The 18,050-nt window shown below is 38.8% G+C and overlaps 1 non-coding gene across 1 annotated transcript; it reads right to left on the bottom strand.

Moving 5' to 3' along the window:
- Window positions 1-654: 654 nt before the first annotated feature.
- TRNAQ-CUG (transfer RNA glutamine (anticodon CUG)) lies at window positions 655-727 on the bottom strand. The gene has a single exon. It is a non-coding gene; the product is annotated as a tRNA-Gln (tRNA).
- Window positions 728-18,050: the final 17,323 nt, after the last annotated feature.

Here is an 18,050-nt window from a genome sequence, read left to right on the forward strand (position 1 = left end):
AACTGAAGAGATCTAAGAGAGGAAGGAGCTTGGGAAAGGGACTCCATAAAGATGTGTATGAACTCCAGGGATCACAGCTAAGCCACACATGTGAGTATCCTACTAGAGACAGTAAATGGTAGATTTTGAAGATGACTGAATTACAGGATAGAACACCGCCCAGATCCCAGATTGGTCAGTGGACAGCAGACACAGGATAGATCCAAAGAGCATCAAAAAGGCTTTGAAAATATAACTGACGTTGGAATCACAGCAGCAGTAGAAGGCTGGTCATAACTTGAGATTTGAATTCAACCAAATTGATTGCCTACTGAAGCAAGGAGTTCCATAGAATTTAAGTAAGATTCAGAATCTTATAATATTCACAATGTGCAGGATATAACTGAAAATTGCTTGGCACAGAGATAGCCAGGAAAATCTCAACTCACATGGGAAAAGAAAGTCAATAGATGCTGATGACAAGGTGACACAGGTATTGGAATTGTCTGACATAGCCTTTGAAGTGGTTATTATAAAAACTCTCCAACAAGTAAGGATGAATTAAAAAAAATGGAAATGTAGAAAGTCTAAGCAAGTATATCTTTTATCTTTGCTGTGGAATGAGGGTTTCTAGTTGTGGCATGTTAGCTGTGAGTTGTGGCACTTGGGATCTAGTTCCCTGACCAGGAATCAAACCTGGGCCTCCTCCATTCAGAGTGAGGAGTCTTAGCCACTGGACCACCAGGGAAGTCTCAAATGAAAATTTTAGAATCGAGAAGTACAGTAACCAAAATTGAAAACTTACCTGTTGGCGTAATAGCAGAATGGAGATAAGAGAGAAATTAGTGAACTTGAAGACAGATAATTTTACCCAATCCGAAGAGCAGACATAAATAGTATTAAAAATAGGGAAAGAAACAAGGTCTCAGAGAACTGTGGTTGGAAAAATCATACTACCTAATTTTAAGACTTACTCTAAAGCTGCAACATAAAGATAGCATGATATTTATGAAGGACTAGGTCAGTAGAACAAAACAGAGTCTAGAAATAGACACATATATAAATATGGCTAATTTGTTTCTGACAGAGGTGCCAAGCAAAACAAGAAAGAAGGCATAGTCTCTTGGTGTTGGACCTCTGTATGTAAAAAAAAGATCTTTGATCTAAATCTCTCATTCAAAAATTAATACAAAATGGATCAAACATCTAAAAATAAAATGTAAGGACTTCTCTGGCAGTCCAGTGGATAGGACTCCATGCTTCCACTATAGGAGGCTTGGGTTCAATCCCTGGTCAAGGGAACTGAGATTCTGCACAGTGTAGCCTAAAAATTAAAAAAAAAAAAATAAAAAGAATGTAAAATACAAAACTGTATGATCTTTAGAAGAAAACATTAGAAATCTTTTTGACCTGAAGTTAGACAAAGAGTTCTTAGATATGATACCAGTGGAAAAAACCTGTAAGTTACAATTTACCAAAACCAAAAACTTTAAGAGAATGAAAAGACAGGCTAGAGACTGGGAGGAATATCTCCTCCCTGGGAGGAGATACTTGCAAATCACATATCCAACAAACAACTTCTATCAAGAGCGTGTAAAAAACTCTCAAAGCTCAACATTAAGAAAACAAACCAGTTTAAAAGTTGGTTTGAGACTTACCTAGAGTGTCCTTTTTAATAACTTAATTAAATCTTTTAGCAGTATCACGTAACAAGGAACTGTCTCAGCAGTGAGTCTTAGTAAACACTAGACATTAACAAAACTAGAAACTTAATTTAACAGTTTACAAAACTTAATATTCTGTGATTTTTCATTATGGAGGCCCTGTAGCCAGGGAGGCTTTAACCCATCAAATAAAAAATGAGGTTTGTCAGGGAGCTGGGAAAAGCCAAGGAGCCATCTTGGATTTCCCATAGCCCTGACTCTGATTTCCAGGTATTGTTTTTAATTTTCCAATTTAGAAGCAGACTGTTGCCATGGTTTAAGGACATTAGGATGGCACAAGTTTAACAGAGTTTTTGTATAAGCAGAATGAGCTTTTACATGTCTACAAACCCGACAATTGGATTAATTTCTAAAACTAGCATAGGATCAGGCCTATGGTAGAAAAGCATTTGATTTATATGCAGAGGGCTAAGAAGTCAAGAAAACACTATAAATGATCATACGAATCAGGTCCAGCATCTTGGGCAAGCTGTCTACCTCTGATGTCGTCGTCTTCTCATCCTGGTGTAGTGTAGTTTCTTCTAAAAAAGTCCTTCCATCCAGGTTGGAGACAGACTTAAACAGACATCACTTATAGAGAAAATATGGATGATAAACATGAAACAATACCCAATGTCATTAGAAGTTGGAGAAATGCAAATTAAAATCATCACATACCTGTTGCTGCTGTTAAGTCGCTTCAGTCGTGTCCGACTCTGTACGACCCCATAGACGGCAGCCCACCAGGCTCCCCTGTCCCTGGGATTCTCCAGGCAAGAACACTGGAGTAGGTTGCCATTTCCTTCTCCAGTGCATGAAAGTGAAAAGTGAAAGTGAAGTTGTTCAGTCGTGTACGACTCTTCGCGACCCCATGGACTGCAGCCCACCAGGCTCCTCTGTCCATGGTATTTTCCTGGCAAGAGTACTAGAGTGGGGTGCCATTGCCTTCTCCCACAGTGACTAAAATTTAAAAAACAAAAAACCCTGATAATGCCAAGTGCTGGTGAGAATGCAAAGTAACAAGAATACAAAATGGTACAGCCAAGTTCCTTGTAAAGTTAAACATACACTTACCATTTGATCCAGCAATCCTATTTTTAGATAATTTTCCAAGTGAACTGAAAACTTATGTTCACATATAAACTCCTATACATGAATATTTATAGAAGCCCTGTTTATAATCACTCATAACTGGAAATGTCCTTCAGTGGGTGAATGGGTAAACAAACCATAGTGCCTTCATATAATGGAACACTAAACATCTCTGCAATAAAAAGGAAGAAACAATTGATGCACACAAAACTTGGATGAATTTCAAAGGCATTTTGCTTGGTGAAAAAAGTCATTCTCAAAAGGTTACATACCCTGTGATTCTATTTCTATGACATTCTCAAAAAGACATCCCTATAGTGATAGAGAATAGAACAGTGGTATGTATATTGGGGAGGAGAGGATATAATCCCATAAATGGATAGCATGGAGAGGTTTTGGGGGTGATGGGATTGTTCTGTAAACAGGCTGAGCTGACTCCATCTTGAAAAAGAAGAAATTCGATCTTGCACTTTCAGTGAGCTTTGGACTATGTGCCTGGTAGCCATGGGGATAACATACCTATGGCTGAACTGGCCTCCTGGACTCATAAACACCAGATTCTATACCAAGATTTCCCATCTCCAAAAAGTGTAATAATCCCCTATGTAGTAAATCACCTTTGTAATCTTTATGGCACCCATTGGTGTAGGCAACAATGTATAACCAGCTGACCCTTCTGATTATGAATCATGACTGTAACCTGATTGTGTCTCCCTTTAACACTTTCCAGGCTAGGTTTAAGGAATTTGGGGATGTGGGCTTGAGCAGTACACTTAAGGTATATAAGGTTTTCACAAAAGTTGGTCGGGGTCCTTGGCTAAGAGGAGACTCCGCCTTGGGCTCGCCAGTGTAATAAACTGCACTCCACTATCTGCATTGTCCTTCTGAGTGAGTTTGTTTCCCGGATCGCGTGGCTACAACATCATTGCTTATAATAGAAGTAGGACATAGGTTTTCTTTCTCTTCCAAAAATTAAATACATGTAGAAAACCCACAGGCTTCAAGAAAAATATCTCTGTCCATTGGAGTAATACTCTGTGATATCTTAGACCAGGAGTTAGCAACCAGTAGCTCTCAGGCCAAATCCTGCATGCTTCCTGTCTTTATAGAGCACCAGAGCTTAGAATGCTTTTTACATTTCAATGGTAGGGAAAAATAAAAAAGAATGTTTCGTAGTACATGAAAAGCCAAATTCAAAAACAAATTCAAATTTCAGTGCCCATAAATGAAGTTCTGTTGGAACCTGGCCATGCTTGGTCATTTAAGTATTGTCTGTGGCTGTTGAGTAGTTGTGACAAAGATTGAATGGCTTCCCCAAAGCCTAGAATATTCTTAAGTGGACTTTATGGAAAAAGTCTGCCAACAGTTATTTTAGGATATTCCTTAGATAATGTAAGTGTTTTTATTTCATAGCGGAACCCTAAGTAGGTTAAGATCTGTTTATATTTAAGCTCCATGAATAACTTTTGACAGTTTTTTTCAGAAAAAATAATTTTCCATATATAAATAAGAATTTTGAAAATATCCACAATATTTCAGATATTGTTCCTCTTTTCTTCCTTCAATATCTGATATTCGATCAAGGAAAGAAGTTACAAAGTGTCCCCTAACTGACACCAAAAGATGGGGAATCTGTTATCATTTTTATTATCTGTGGGTTGCCTATTGTATCTCTGTATTAGAGGTTAATTATAGCAGCCCATTTCTGGGCAATGGGTTATGGAACCAGAAGTTATCAGAGATAAACACTGCAGAATCTGATTTACTTGTTCATGAGTATACCATAAAATCCTCAGTTAAATCACACTTTATGACTATGGCCTCCAAGTTTTTAAATATAGCTGTTTGATTGCTTCATAGTTATAAAGGATGACTTTCTTTTTCCTACGTGGCCGTGAGTAATTTATAATGTCTGTTAAGTGAACAATATTTACCAAGTGCTATCAAACAAGATAAAGATATATTTCACTGTGTCTTTACAGCAGTGTAGATAGCTAGAGAAAATATATTCACTACTTATGACTGCACTCTGTGACATTAAAGTTCCATGAAGTGCAAATCTGAAGCAATTTTATGACTGTCCTACCTCTATTTATTCCTTGCTTAGTGCATTTTTGAAGGCCACTTTGGATGGCTTCTTTGAAAGGAAAAAAATGATGCCTTAAAATATGATTTTCTTTAAATTTAGCTTAAATGACTGTATTCCATGTTGGGGAATTAATGTGCCAGTCATATGTGATCTATTGAATCATGTCATGACTTCTTTCATAATGTTAAAGACTTTATAAAATAATAACTTGTATATTCATGGTGGTTTCATAAGTAAATGTAATATTGGGTGTAGAATATATTGCAAAGATACAAAAATATCAAGTATAATTTACATTTTCCCCAAACATGTTCATATAATCTCAGTTGATTGTAATATGAATATAATTGCAATATGAAATATACAAGTCAGGTATAATCATCTTTATCCTACAAGGAGGGAAATGAGATTTAAATAGGCTGAGCAACTTCCCCAGTGACACAGTGTATGAGTGTAAATTGAGGATTAGAAGAGAGATCTTCTAATTCCCAGCCCAGAGATTGTTCTGCTACAGTATATTTCCTGCTTTATTTCTTATTAAGAAAAACACTCTTTTGTTCTCTAAATGGCAATGTTCTTTTTAAATCAGGAAATGACTTCTATACATTAAAAATCAGAAGTGCAATCATTTTGCAAAAGTGTTACCCTTCACCTTACCCTATTAGATCTCTAGACCTCAGCTCTATAGTAGAGTTGATTTATCTGCTTCATTATTTATTTTGTTTTATTTCATTTTGGCTGCACCGTACAGTATGTGGGATCTTAGTTCCCCAACCAGGGACTGAACCTGCACCCCTTGCATTGGAAGTGTAGAGTCTTAACCACTTGACTGCCAGGGAAGTCCCCTGGAGTTGATTTATACATAATTTCCTGTTTGAATTCGGTAGTGAAAATATGACATGAAAGTGTTCTATGTAACCCCCACTGTGGAGTTAGAACAAATTGCTTTGGGGGTTTGTGTTTGTGCAATGTGGTCAGAACTATTTCTATATTGATCTTTTCTCAGCAGCACTAAACCTCAGACAGTATAGACACCACTGAAGTTTTACTTAACACCAGAGGTAGAATAGGTCTTCCCAACTGACTCATGCAGTTAACCTCATAGAATGTGTTGAGATGGCAGATCGTGATGTCTTGCCCAACAGTCTGCAAATATTAGACAAATGGGGGAGGTGACGTCTATTCCCTCAGGTCTATATTATATTAACAGTTTATTTAAAAATGACCAGTTGAGCTGTTGGTGCATAAAACTATCTACCCTCTTCCTTTACTATTTCCATGAGTCTAAATTTCTGATTCTGGGCCAAGGTGGTACCTATGGCCAGGGATGCCTATGGATAATGTGTGTGTGTTACCGGGAATCCTTGTACTCAAATTCCTCAGAATCGTTTTTTCCAATTCTCTTTCTGTTGACCTCTGTACTAGTGTTTTTTCTCACCCTTCTGTGATCTACCTTTCTTTGCTTTTTGGGATCTTGACTAATTCAGTGGATATATTCCTTTTATAAATCTGGCTTATCATTCGCTTGTTGCCCTGAGCCCTTATTGATTTTGCAAAGTGGGAGAAAGAACTAACTTTGTTTCCTTGAAATTCACCCTCTCTGTTTTATTATGCTATGTCTATGTGGTTTCCACTTTGACCTTCACATTATTCTCTACTTTAAATAAAAGTTGTGTATATTTAAGGTGCACGGCATGATGTGACCATCACATATACATAGTAAAAGGATTGCTACAGTCAACCTAATTTACATATCTTCTCACATAATTGTCTTTGTTTAGTGATAAGTGCATCTGAAATCTGTTCTGTTAGGATATTTCCAGTGTTCAGTACAGCATTAATTTAACTGTGGTCATCATGCATATAATTCTCTAGACATGTTCATTTATAAAACTGCAACTTTGTGCCTTTTGACCAGTATATCCCCATTCCTCCCACATTTGCAGTCCCCAGTAATCACCATTCTACTCTCTGCTTCTATGCGTTCAACTTTTTTCCTTCATTTATTTTTTAGATTACATACATAAATGAGATTATACAGTACTTGTCTTTCTCAGGCTTATTTCACTTCAGTAATGCTCTATAGGTTCATCCATTTTGTTGCAAATGGTAGGATTTCCCTTTTTCTCTTGGCTGTATGGTATTCCCATGTATACATATACCACATCTTTTTAATTCTTCCATTGACGTTCAGATGTTTCCATCTTACTAGTATGAATAGTGCTGCAATGAACATAAGAATGCAGATATTTCTTCCGGATCCTGATTTCATTTCTTCCAGATAAATACCTAGAAGTGAGATTGGTAGCCCTATTTTTAGCTTTTTGAGAAATCACCCTACTTTCCATACATTCCCACCAAGAGTTGTACAGGGTTCCCTTTCCTGCACATCTTCACCAACACTTGTCATCTTTTGTCTTTTTGATAATAGTCATTATAACAGGGCTGAAGTAGTATCTCATTGTTGTTTTGATTTGCATTTCCCTGGTGATTAGTGAGGTTGAACATCTTTTCATATATCTTTTGACCATTTGTATATTTTCTTTTGAGAAATGTCTACCCAGGTTTTTTTATCCTGTCTTTTTTTTTTTTTTAATTCTTAAACTTAATTCTATTCCCTTGCTTTATATATCTATTTTGATGCTAGTGCCATGCTATTTTGTTTACTTCAGCTTTATAGTGTATTTTGAAATCAGGTAATGTGATGCCCCCAACTTTAATTTTCTTGCTTGTGATTACTTTGGCTACTTGTAGTCCTTTGTGGTTCCATGTGAATTTTAGGATATTTGTCTATTTTCATGAAAAATGAATTGGGGTTTTGATAGGGGTTTCATTAAATCTATAGATGCCTTTAGTTTGTATAAACACATTAACAATATTAATTCTTCTAACTCATGAACATAGGATATCTTTTCATTTATTTATGCCTTCCCAATTATCTTTCCTTAATGTTTTATAGTTTTAAGTGTTAAGGTTTTTTTTGGTTAAGGTTAACTTTATTTTAAATATTTTATTTGATGCTACTGTAAATGGGATTATTTTTATTTTTATTTTTTTTATAAATTTTTTAATTTACAGTTAAAAGTATTTTTATTAAAAAAGCACAAATGCAAAGAAATGAACAGAGGAAAATTTATGCATCGAACCTGGACTGGTCACTTATGATAATATACATGCTACAATTCCATTCTCCCCAATCATTCCACCTTCACCCTCTCCCACAGAGTCCCAAAGACTGTTCTAAATGCCTATGTCTCTTTTGCAGTCTCTTATACAGGGTTCAGGTTACCATTTTTTTTTTTTTCTTAATTTCTTTTTCAGTTAGTACATTGTTAGTGCAAATAAATATTGTACATTGATCTTGCATCCTGTAATTTCACTGAATTTATTTATTTCAACAGTTTTTTTGGTAGAATCTTTAGGGTTTTCTTTATATAAGATTATGTCATCTGCAAAAAGGGATAATTTCACATCTTCCTTTCCAACTTGGATTCCTTTTATTTCTTGTTCCTGCCTAATTGCTCTGGCTAGGACATCCAGTACTATGCTGAATAGAAGTGGCAAGAGTGGACATCCTTGTCTTATTCTCCATCTCAGAGGAAAAGTTTCTAGTTTTTCACTGCTGAATATGATATTAGAAGTTATGAGTTTGAAAAGTATGGTATTTATTTCTTGAGGTACATTCCTTCTGTACTTATTTTGTTGAGAGTTTTTCTCATGAAAGAGCATTGAGTTTTGTCAGATGTTTTTCTGGAATCTGTTGAGATGATCATATAATTTCTATCCTTCATTTTATTAATGTGTTGTATCATATCATTTATGTATGTTGAACCATTCTTGCATCCTTCAGTTAAATCTCACTTGGTCATGGGTTATGATTCTTTTAATGTGCTCTTGAATTAGTTTGCTAGTATATTGGGGTTTTGCATCTGTGTTCATCAGGGATATTAGTCTGTAGTTTTCTTTTCTTATAATTTGGTAAGTGAGTGATACTTCTCTTGTAAAATGAGTTTGATAGTGTTCTCTCCTCTTCAATTTTTGAGAGTTTGAGAAGCATTGGCATTAACTCTTCTTTAAATGTTTGTTAAAATTTACCAGTGATGCCATCAGGTCCCGGGCTTTTATTTGTTGGGAATTTTTTGATTACTGGTTCAGTCTCATAGTATTATTGGTCTTTTCAGATTTTCTGTTTCTTCATAATTCAGAAGAAGGTAGGTTGTACGTTTCTAGGAATTTACCCATTTGTTCTAGGTTATCCAGCTTGCTGTTATAAAAATATTCATGGTAGTCTCTGTGACTTTTTGTATTTCTTTGATGTCAGTTGTAATGTCTTCTCTATTTATACAGGCATTCTTCATTTTATTTCACTGCACAGGTATTGGTTTTGTTTTGTTTTATACAGATTGAAGGTTTGTGGCAAATCTGCATCAATCAAGCCTTTTTTTTTTTTTTTTTTGCCATTTTTCCATTAACATTTGCTCAATTTGTGTCCCTCTGTCACATTTTGGTAATTTTCACAAGATTTCAAACTGTTTAATTAACATTATATTTGTTATGGTGATCTGTGATCAGTGATCTTTAATATGACTATTATAATTGCTTTAGGGTATCATAAACCATGTTCATGTAACATGATGAACTTAATAAATGTGTGAGTTCTGACTGCCTCTCTGGATGGCTGTTCCTCCATCTCTCTCCCTCTCCTCAGACTCCCTATTCCCTGAGAGAATATTGAAATCAGTACTTATAAATTGCTTTTTAAGACATAATGCTATTGTACAATTAATAGACTATCAGTTCAGTTCAGTTGCTCAGTCGTGTCCGACTCTTAGTGACCCCATGAACCACAGCACACCAGGCCTCCCTGTCCATCACCAACTCCCGGAGTTCACTCAAACTCATGTCCATCGAGTTGGTGATGCCATCCAGCCATCTCATTCTCTGTCGTCCCTGTCTCCTCCTACCCCCAATCGCTCCCAGCATCAGAGTCTTTTCCAGTGAGTCAACTTGTCGCATGAGGTGACCAAAGTATTGGAGTTTCAGCTTTAGCATCAGTCCTTCCAATGAACACCCAGGATTGATCTCCTCTAGAATGGACTGGTTGGATCTCCTTGCAGTCCAAGGGACTCTCAAGAGTCTTCTCCAGCACCACAGTTCAAAAACATCAATTCTTCGGCGATCAGCTTTCTTCACAGTCCAACTCTCACATCCATACATGACCACGGGAAAAACCATAGCCTTGACTAGACGGACCTTTGTTGGCAAAGTAATGTCTCTGCTTTTTAATATGCTATCAAGGTTGGTCATAACTTTCCTTCCAAGGAGTAAGCGTCTTTTAATTTCATGGCTGCAATCAGCATCCGAAGTGATTTTGGAGGCCAAAAGAATAAAGTCTGACACTGTTTCCACTGTTTCCCCATCTATTTCCCAAGAAGTGATGGGACCAGATGCCATGATCTTCATTTTCTGAATGTTGAGCTTCAAGCCAACCTTTTCACTCTCCTCTTTCACTTTCATCAAGAGGCCTTTGAGTTCCTCTTCAGTTTCTGCCATAAGGGTGGTGTCATCTGCATATCTGAGGTTATTGATATTTCTCCCGGCAATCTTGATTCCAGCCTGTGCTTCTTCCAGCCCAGCGTTCCTCATGATGTACTCTGCATATAAGTTAAATAAGCAGGGTGACAATATACAACCTTGACATACTCCTTTTCCTATTTGGAACCAGTCTGCTGTTCCATGTCCAGTTCTAACTGTTGCTTCTTGACCTGCATACAGGTTTCTCAAGAGGCAGGTCAGGTGGTCTGGGATTCCCATCTCTTTCAGAATGTTCCACAGTTTATTGTGATCCACACAGTCAAAGGCCTTGGCATAGTCAATGAAGCAGAAATAGATGTTTTTCTGGAACTCTCTTGCTTTCTCCATGATCCAGCGGATGTTGGCAATTTGATCTCTGGTTCCTCTGCCTTTTCTAAAACCTGCTTGAACATCTGGAAGTTCACGATTCACATATTGCTGAAGACTAGCTTGGAGAATTTTGAGCATGACTTTACTAGCGTGTGAGATGAGTGTAATTGTGTGATAGTTTGAGCATTCTTTGGCATTGCCTTTCTTTGGGATTGGAATGAAGGCTGACCTTTTCCAGTCCTGTGGCCATTGCTGAGTTTTCCTAATTGCTGGCATATTGAGTGCAGCACTTTCACAGCATCATCTTTCAGGATTTGAAATAGCTCAATTGGAATTCCATCACCTCCACCAGTTTTGTTCATAGTGATGCTCTCTAAGGCCCACTTGACTTCACATTCCAAGATGTCTGGCTCCGGGTGAGTGATCATACCATCGTGATTATCTGGGTCATGAAGATCTTTTTTGTACGGTTCTTCTGTGTATTCTTGCCACCTCTTCTTAATATCTTCTGCTTCTGTTAGGTCCATACCATTTCTGTCCTTTATCGAGCCCATCTTTGCATGAAATGTTCCCTTAGAATCTCTAATTTTCTTAAAGAGATCTCTTGTTTTTCCTATTCTGTTGTTTTCCTCTATTTCTTTGCATTGATCGCTGAGGAAGGCTTTCTTATCTCTCCTTGCTATTCTTTGGAACTTGCATTCAGATGCTTATATCTTTCCTTTTCTCCTTTGCTTTTCGCTTCTCTTCTTTTCACAGCTATTTGTAAGGCCTCCTCAGACAGCCATTTTGCTTTTTTGCATTTCTTTTCCATGGGGATGGTCTTGGTCCCTGTCTCCTGTACAATGTCACGAACCTCCGTCCAGGGTTCATCAGGCACTCTATCTATCAGATCTAGTCCCTTAAATCTATTTCTTACTTCCACTGTATAATCATAAGGGATTTGATTTAGGTCATATCTGAATGGTCTAGTGGTTTTCCCTACTTTCTTCAATTTAAGTCTGAATTTAGCTATAAGAAGTTCATGATCTGAGCCACAGTCAGCTCCTGGTCTTGTTTTTGCTAACTATTTACAGCTTCTCCATCTTTGGCTGCAAAGAATATAATCAATCTGATTTCGGTGTTGACCATCTGGTGATGAATCAGCCATAGGTATACATAAATATCTGCTTTGCAGTGGTCTGGAACCAAATCTGCAATATTTCCGAAGTATGCTTGTATTTTTATTTATTTGGATCTCTCTCTCTTTTTCTCAGTCTAGCCCAAAGTTAGTCAATTTTGTTTATCTTTTCAGAACACTGTGTCTTATTTTCATTAATCTACTTTACTGTTTTTCCTCATCTCTATTTTGTTTCTTCTCTGATCATTCTTATTTCCTTCCTTGTGCTAAATGTACATTTAGTTTTTTGTTCTTTTTCTTGTTTCTTGAGATATGAAAATAAGTTGTTTATTTAAGATCTTTCTTCTTTTTTTAGTATAGGTGTTTATTGCTATAAACTTCCATCTTAGAACTGCTTTTGCTTCATATCATAAGTTTTGGTAAGTTCTATGCTCATTTTCATTTGTCTCCAGATATTTTTTATTTCTTTTTGACTTCTGAGTTTTTCTCTCACCCATTGGTTGTTCAGGAATGTTTGTTTAATTCCATATACTCGTGAATTTTCCAGTTTCCCTCCTGTTATTGATTTCTACTTTCATACAGTTGTGGTGATAAAACATACTTGGCATGATCTCTATCTTCTTAAATTTGTTAAGGTTTGTTTTAGGGACTAACATGTGATCTATCCTGGAGGATGTCCCATTTACATTTGAATATTTATTCAGTTGCTATTGGATGGAATGTTCTATATATGTCTTTTAGGTCTATTTTATCTACAGTGTTGTTTATGTCTACTGATTTCTTATTGATTTTGGGTCTCGATGATCTATCCATTCCTGGAAATGGGGTATTGATGTCTTCTGCTATTGCTGTACTGCTATCTCTTTCTCTCCTTTGTTCTATAATATTTGCTTGATATCTTTAGGTGCTCTGATACATTACTCTTTTATTTAAATGTTTGTATTATGCCTCTACTACATGCCACACATGCTCATGCTCAAAATTCTCCAAGCCAGGCTTCAGCAGTATGTAAACCGTGAACTCCCAGATGTTCAAGCAGGTTTTAGAAAAGGCAGAGGCACCAGAGATCAAATTGCCAACATCCGCTGGATCATGGAGAAAGCAAGAGAGTTTCAGAAAAATATCTATTTCTGCTTCATTGACTATGCCAAAGCCTTTGACTGTGTGGATCACAATAAACTGTGGAACATTCTGAAAGAGATGGGAATCCCAGACCACCTGACCTGCCTCTTGAGAAACCTGTATGCAGGTCAGGAAGCAACAGTTAGAACCAGTCATGGAACAACAGACTGGTTCCAAATAGGAAAAGGTGTACGTCAAGGTTGTATATTGTCACCTTGCTTATTTAACTTATATGCAGAGTACATCATGAGGAACGCTGGGCTGGAAGAAGCACAAGCTGGAATCAAGATTGCTGGGAGAAATATCAATAACCTCAGATATGCAGATGACACTACCCTTATGGCAGAAAGTGAAGAGGAACTCAAAAGCCTCTTGATGAAAGTGAAAGAGGAGAGTGAAAAGGTTGGCTTGAAGCTCAACATTCAGAAAACAAAGATCATGGCATCTGGTCCCATCACTTCATGGGAAATAGATGGAAAAACAGTGGAAACAGTGTCAGACTTTGTTTTTTTGGGCTCCAAAATCACTGCAGATGCTGATTGCAGCCATGAAATTAAAAGACGCTTGCTCCTTGGAAGGAAAGTTATGACCAACCTTGATAGCATATTAAAAAGCAGAGACATTACTTTGCCGACCAAGGTCCGTCTAGTCAAGGCAATGGTTTTTCCCGTGGTCATGTATGGATGTGAGAGTTGGACTGTGAAGAAAGCTGATCGCCGAAGAATCGATGCTTTTGAACTGTGGTGTTGGAGAAGACTCTTGAGAGTCCCTTATACTGCAAGGAGATCCAACCAGTCCATTCTAAAGGAGATCAATCCTGGATGTTCATTGGAGGGACTGATGCTAAAGCTGAAACTCCAGTACTTTGGCCACCTCATGAGACGAGTTGACTCACTGGAAAAGACTCTGATGCTGGGAAAGGTTGGGGGCGGGAGGAGAAGGGGACGACGGAGAATGAGATGGCTGGATGGCATCACCGATTCTGTGGACATGAGTTTGAGTGAACTCCGGGAGTTGGTGATGGACAGGGAGGCCTGGCGTGCTGTGATTCATGGGGTCGCGGAGAGTCGGACACGACTGAGCGACTGAACTGAACTGAACTGAACATGCCACACATTATTTTAGGTTCTTGGAATGCAACCAAGAACAAAACAGATAAATACAAATCCATTCTCTAGTAGAATTTATATACTAGAGCAGGGTGGGTTTAGCACGGGATTTGTGAAAGAGAAAGACAATAAGTGCTAAACAAAATTAGCGAGTACATTGTGTAGCACATTAAAATGAGGAGAAGGGATGACTGTGCAGATATCAGGGGGATGAACATTCCAGGCAGAGGTAGTAACATTCAATGTTGAGCTATTCCTGGCATGTTTGAGAACGAGCAAGAAGGACAGTGAAGTGGAGTGAACAGGTGAGGAGCAGAACAATAGGGGATGAGGCAGAGATACAAGGTGTGGAGTGGGGAAAAATCCTGTATGCCTTACAGGCCACTGTAAGACTTCCACTTTTATTCTTAGTGAGGAAAACCATTGAATAATTTCAAACTGAGAAGCACATGGTCTGATTTACATTTCCTTAGCCTTGTTGAGTCTATTGATGAGCCCATCAAAGGCAGTCTTCATTTCTGTTAAAGGACTTTTGCTTAGCATTTCCTTTTGGTTCTTTATTATAGGTTACGTCTCCCTGCTTATAATATTCATTTCATCTTGCATCTGTTCACTTTTTCTGTTATAATCTTTAATCAAAGTTATTTTAAGTTCCTGGTCTGATAATTCCAGCATCTCTGCCATAACTAAATCTGCTTTCTGATACTTGCTTAGACTTTTCAAACTGTTTTTGTTTTTTTTTTTTTTGGTCTTTTAGCATGTCTTATAATTTTCTGTTGAAAGCCAGACATAATCCAGCTAGTGCTGAGGGTGTGTTTATTGTTAGTTGTAGCTGTGGAGGCAGAGACTAAAATTTCCCCTAATGTCCTTGGTTTTGTCTTCTCTGTTTCCTTGGGTATCACTAGAGATATCTTGGAGAAGGAAATGGTAACCCACTCCAGTGTTCTTGCCTGGAGAATCCCGGGGATGGCAGAGCCTGGTGGGCTGCCGTCTATGGGGTCGCACAGAGTCGGACACGACTGAAGCGACTTAGCAGCAGCAGCAGCAGCAGAGATATCTTAAATAGAGTCTGGATCTTGGCGTACTTATAGTTTTAATCCCCTACTATGATAAAGAAGTATCATAGTGAGTACTCTTTTCACCCTATTGATGTGGTGAAAGATGTGGGTGAGAGAAAGCATCTCTAATCCTATGACTCTCGGGCTTTTAGTGAGTCTGAATTGGGTAGTTCCCTTCCCGCAAGTCAGTTAGGTTCTGGTAAAATAGTTTCCTTTGAGGGCAGGCCTTGTTAGGATAGGTGAGGGAAGAGAAAGATGATAGCTGAAGGAGCGCATGGGCCAAGAAGAATGCCATCTGTTCCTTGCCTGTTGCCTGTCTGAGCTTATAGAATGAAATTACCTGTCTCGCTCAAAGACAACTCTAATTTTCAAGTTCTTCTAGCGAAAAATCAGCGAAGGTTCATGACTGATTTCCTCCTTTCAAAACCCACATCCAACCCACTAAGAAATCCAGATTGTTCCATATTTCAAATGTTTCCAGAATTTAACTACCTGCTACCAGCTCTGCCACTGATGCCACAGTACAGTTTTCCATCCTTATTTATGTACGTTATTGCCATGGCCTTCTGACAACTTCCTCCTATTTCTCCCTTCTAAATGGCATCCTTGTACTCCAAACCTTCCCCTAAAACCCTCTAAGGTCCTGTGCAATATGGCCCTGCACCATCTTTCTCACTGACCTCCTTTCACTCTCCTCTTTGCTGAGTCTTCTCAGCTAGTCTCACTGGCTTTCTTTCTGTTTTCTTTCTTTCTGTGTCACACATGTCTCTACCTCAGAGCCTTTTCACTTTTACCAGTCTGGCTTCTTAGAATGTGTTTCACCTATACGGATTCATGACCAGTCTTTTCACTTCATTCACTTCTCTGCTCAAATGTGACCTTATTAAAGAGGACCTAACGAGTTGACTCACTGGAAAAGACTCTGATGCTGGGAGGGATTGTGGGCAGGAGGAGAAGGGGATGACAGAGAATGAGATGGCTGGATGGCATCACCAACTCAATGGACATAAGTTTGAGTGAACTCCGGGAGTTGGTGATGGACAGGGAGGCCTGGCGTGCTGTGATTCATGGGGTTGCAAAGAGTTGGACATGACTGAGCGACTGAACTGAACTGAACTGAACTACCTGCTGCTACTAACATCTGATGGTGCAGTCCCACAGGACCTTCTAAGCAAGATCTGTCTCCAACTAGTTTAGTGTGGTCTCTGGGGCAGTAACTCCCCTGAACTTCTGGGTCATTTGCATATGAGTATCAAGTGAGTAACCACTAAATTTTCATGTGATGACATAGGGGAAGCCCTGAGGTAAGAAGTACTGTCAGAAGGACAGTACATGCCATAGGCCAAGGTGAGGCGCTATCAATTGCTCACAAACTTGTCTTAGCCCAGAACTAGTTGCTGTAGCTAGGTCTGGAATGAGTTAAGGCCAGAAGGATTTGAAGCAATACATAAGAGGTGTTCAATCTTGTCCATTCACCATTTACAATATCTGCAGAGACTTAAAACAACTGAAACAATTACAGTCTTCACTCCTTCACCTCCCATTCTGTACTTCCTGTACTTCTGATGAGTAGTTTGGCTGGTGTAAGTTTCTTATCTGTTAGACTGACCCAGAACTTCATCCCTGAGGGTATAAGGTTTTGCCTTGATCTTGTCAGGCTGTGATCACTAAAATATCCGTGCACCATTATCACCAGACATGGGTTCTAAGGTAGTATCTTTGTTGCCTTCTATCCATCTTAATATCAACGCCACATATTTTAGGCTGTGCCCCAGCAGCCCCCTATTTGTAGATACCACTTTTGATGTCATCCAGTTTTTATAGCCGGAGAAGGCAATGGCAAGCCACTGCAGTACTCTTGCCTAGAAAATCCCATGGATGGAGGAGCCTGGTAGGCTTCAGTCCATGGGATCACTATGAGTCGGACATGACTGAGCGACTTCACTTTCACTTTCACAGACTGGAGAGGGAGATGGCAACCCACTCCAATGTTCTTGCCTGGAGAATCCCAGGGATGGGGGAGTCTGGTGGGCTGCTGTCTATGGGGTCGCACAGAGTTGGACACGACTAAAGTGACTTAGCAGCAGCAGGAGCAGCTTTCACAGCATTTTAACAACTACAGAGCTCCAGTGGCCTACAGCATTTATTTCTTGCTCGTGTATCTTTGGATCATTTGGGGTCAGTTGGGATAGTTCTGCTTCATATGACTCATTCCAGGACGTGAGTTGAAAGGGAAGCGGGTAAATGCTTCTCCACATGGGGATAGCTGAAGTCCAAGAGGGAATATCTCAAGCTTCTACTTGTGTCCTGCTCACCAGAATCCCCTGGCCAAACCAAGTCAGATGGCCAAATTGAAAAATCATAGTGTGGAAAAGTATAATCTGCCCACCATGAGTACCAGCATGGATGTGGATATACAAAACTACTAAAGACGAGTGAAAAATTGAGACCAGTAGCTCAATCTGCCACAGGGAGTGAAATGGGAAGTGAGAGAAGGCCAAGGTAAGAATCTAAGTCTGCCATTGCTATAGGCAATTGGTGTGAAATTCAACAGGACCTCCTGAGAACTACTGTGGAAGATGCCATAGGACCATCTGCTCAAATGAAAGACAGGGAAGGGATTTCTCCATAGTCCCTTTCAGGTTGCACATGTCTGGGTGCTGGGCAGGTTCTTGGTGGTACTCCCTGCTGCGGCATCACAGAAGCCCTTGAGCAGGAAGGAAGAGGCCCGTAGGTTAGTCCTACAACAATACATTGTCAGTTTTAAGCTGTGAAATGGCGAAGACTGTGTGTAATGAGTCAAGTCAAGAAGATTTGAGATGTACACGAGGTTTCTGGTGCAGCCAATATCTCACCTCCCATACCAGTGTCACCTTT

The sequence above is a fragment of the Moschus berezovskii genome, chromosome 8 (genome assembly GCF_049115385.1).
Source record: "Moschus berezovskii isolate FMDL1 chromosome 8, NW_MosBer_1.0, whole genome shotgun sequence".
NCBI classification, from domain to species: Eukaryota; Metazoa; Chordata; class Mammalia; order Artiodactyla; family Moschidae; genus Moschus; species Moschus berezovskii.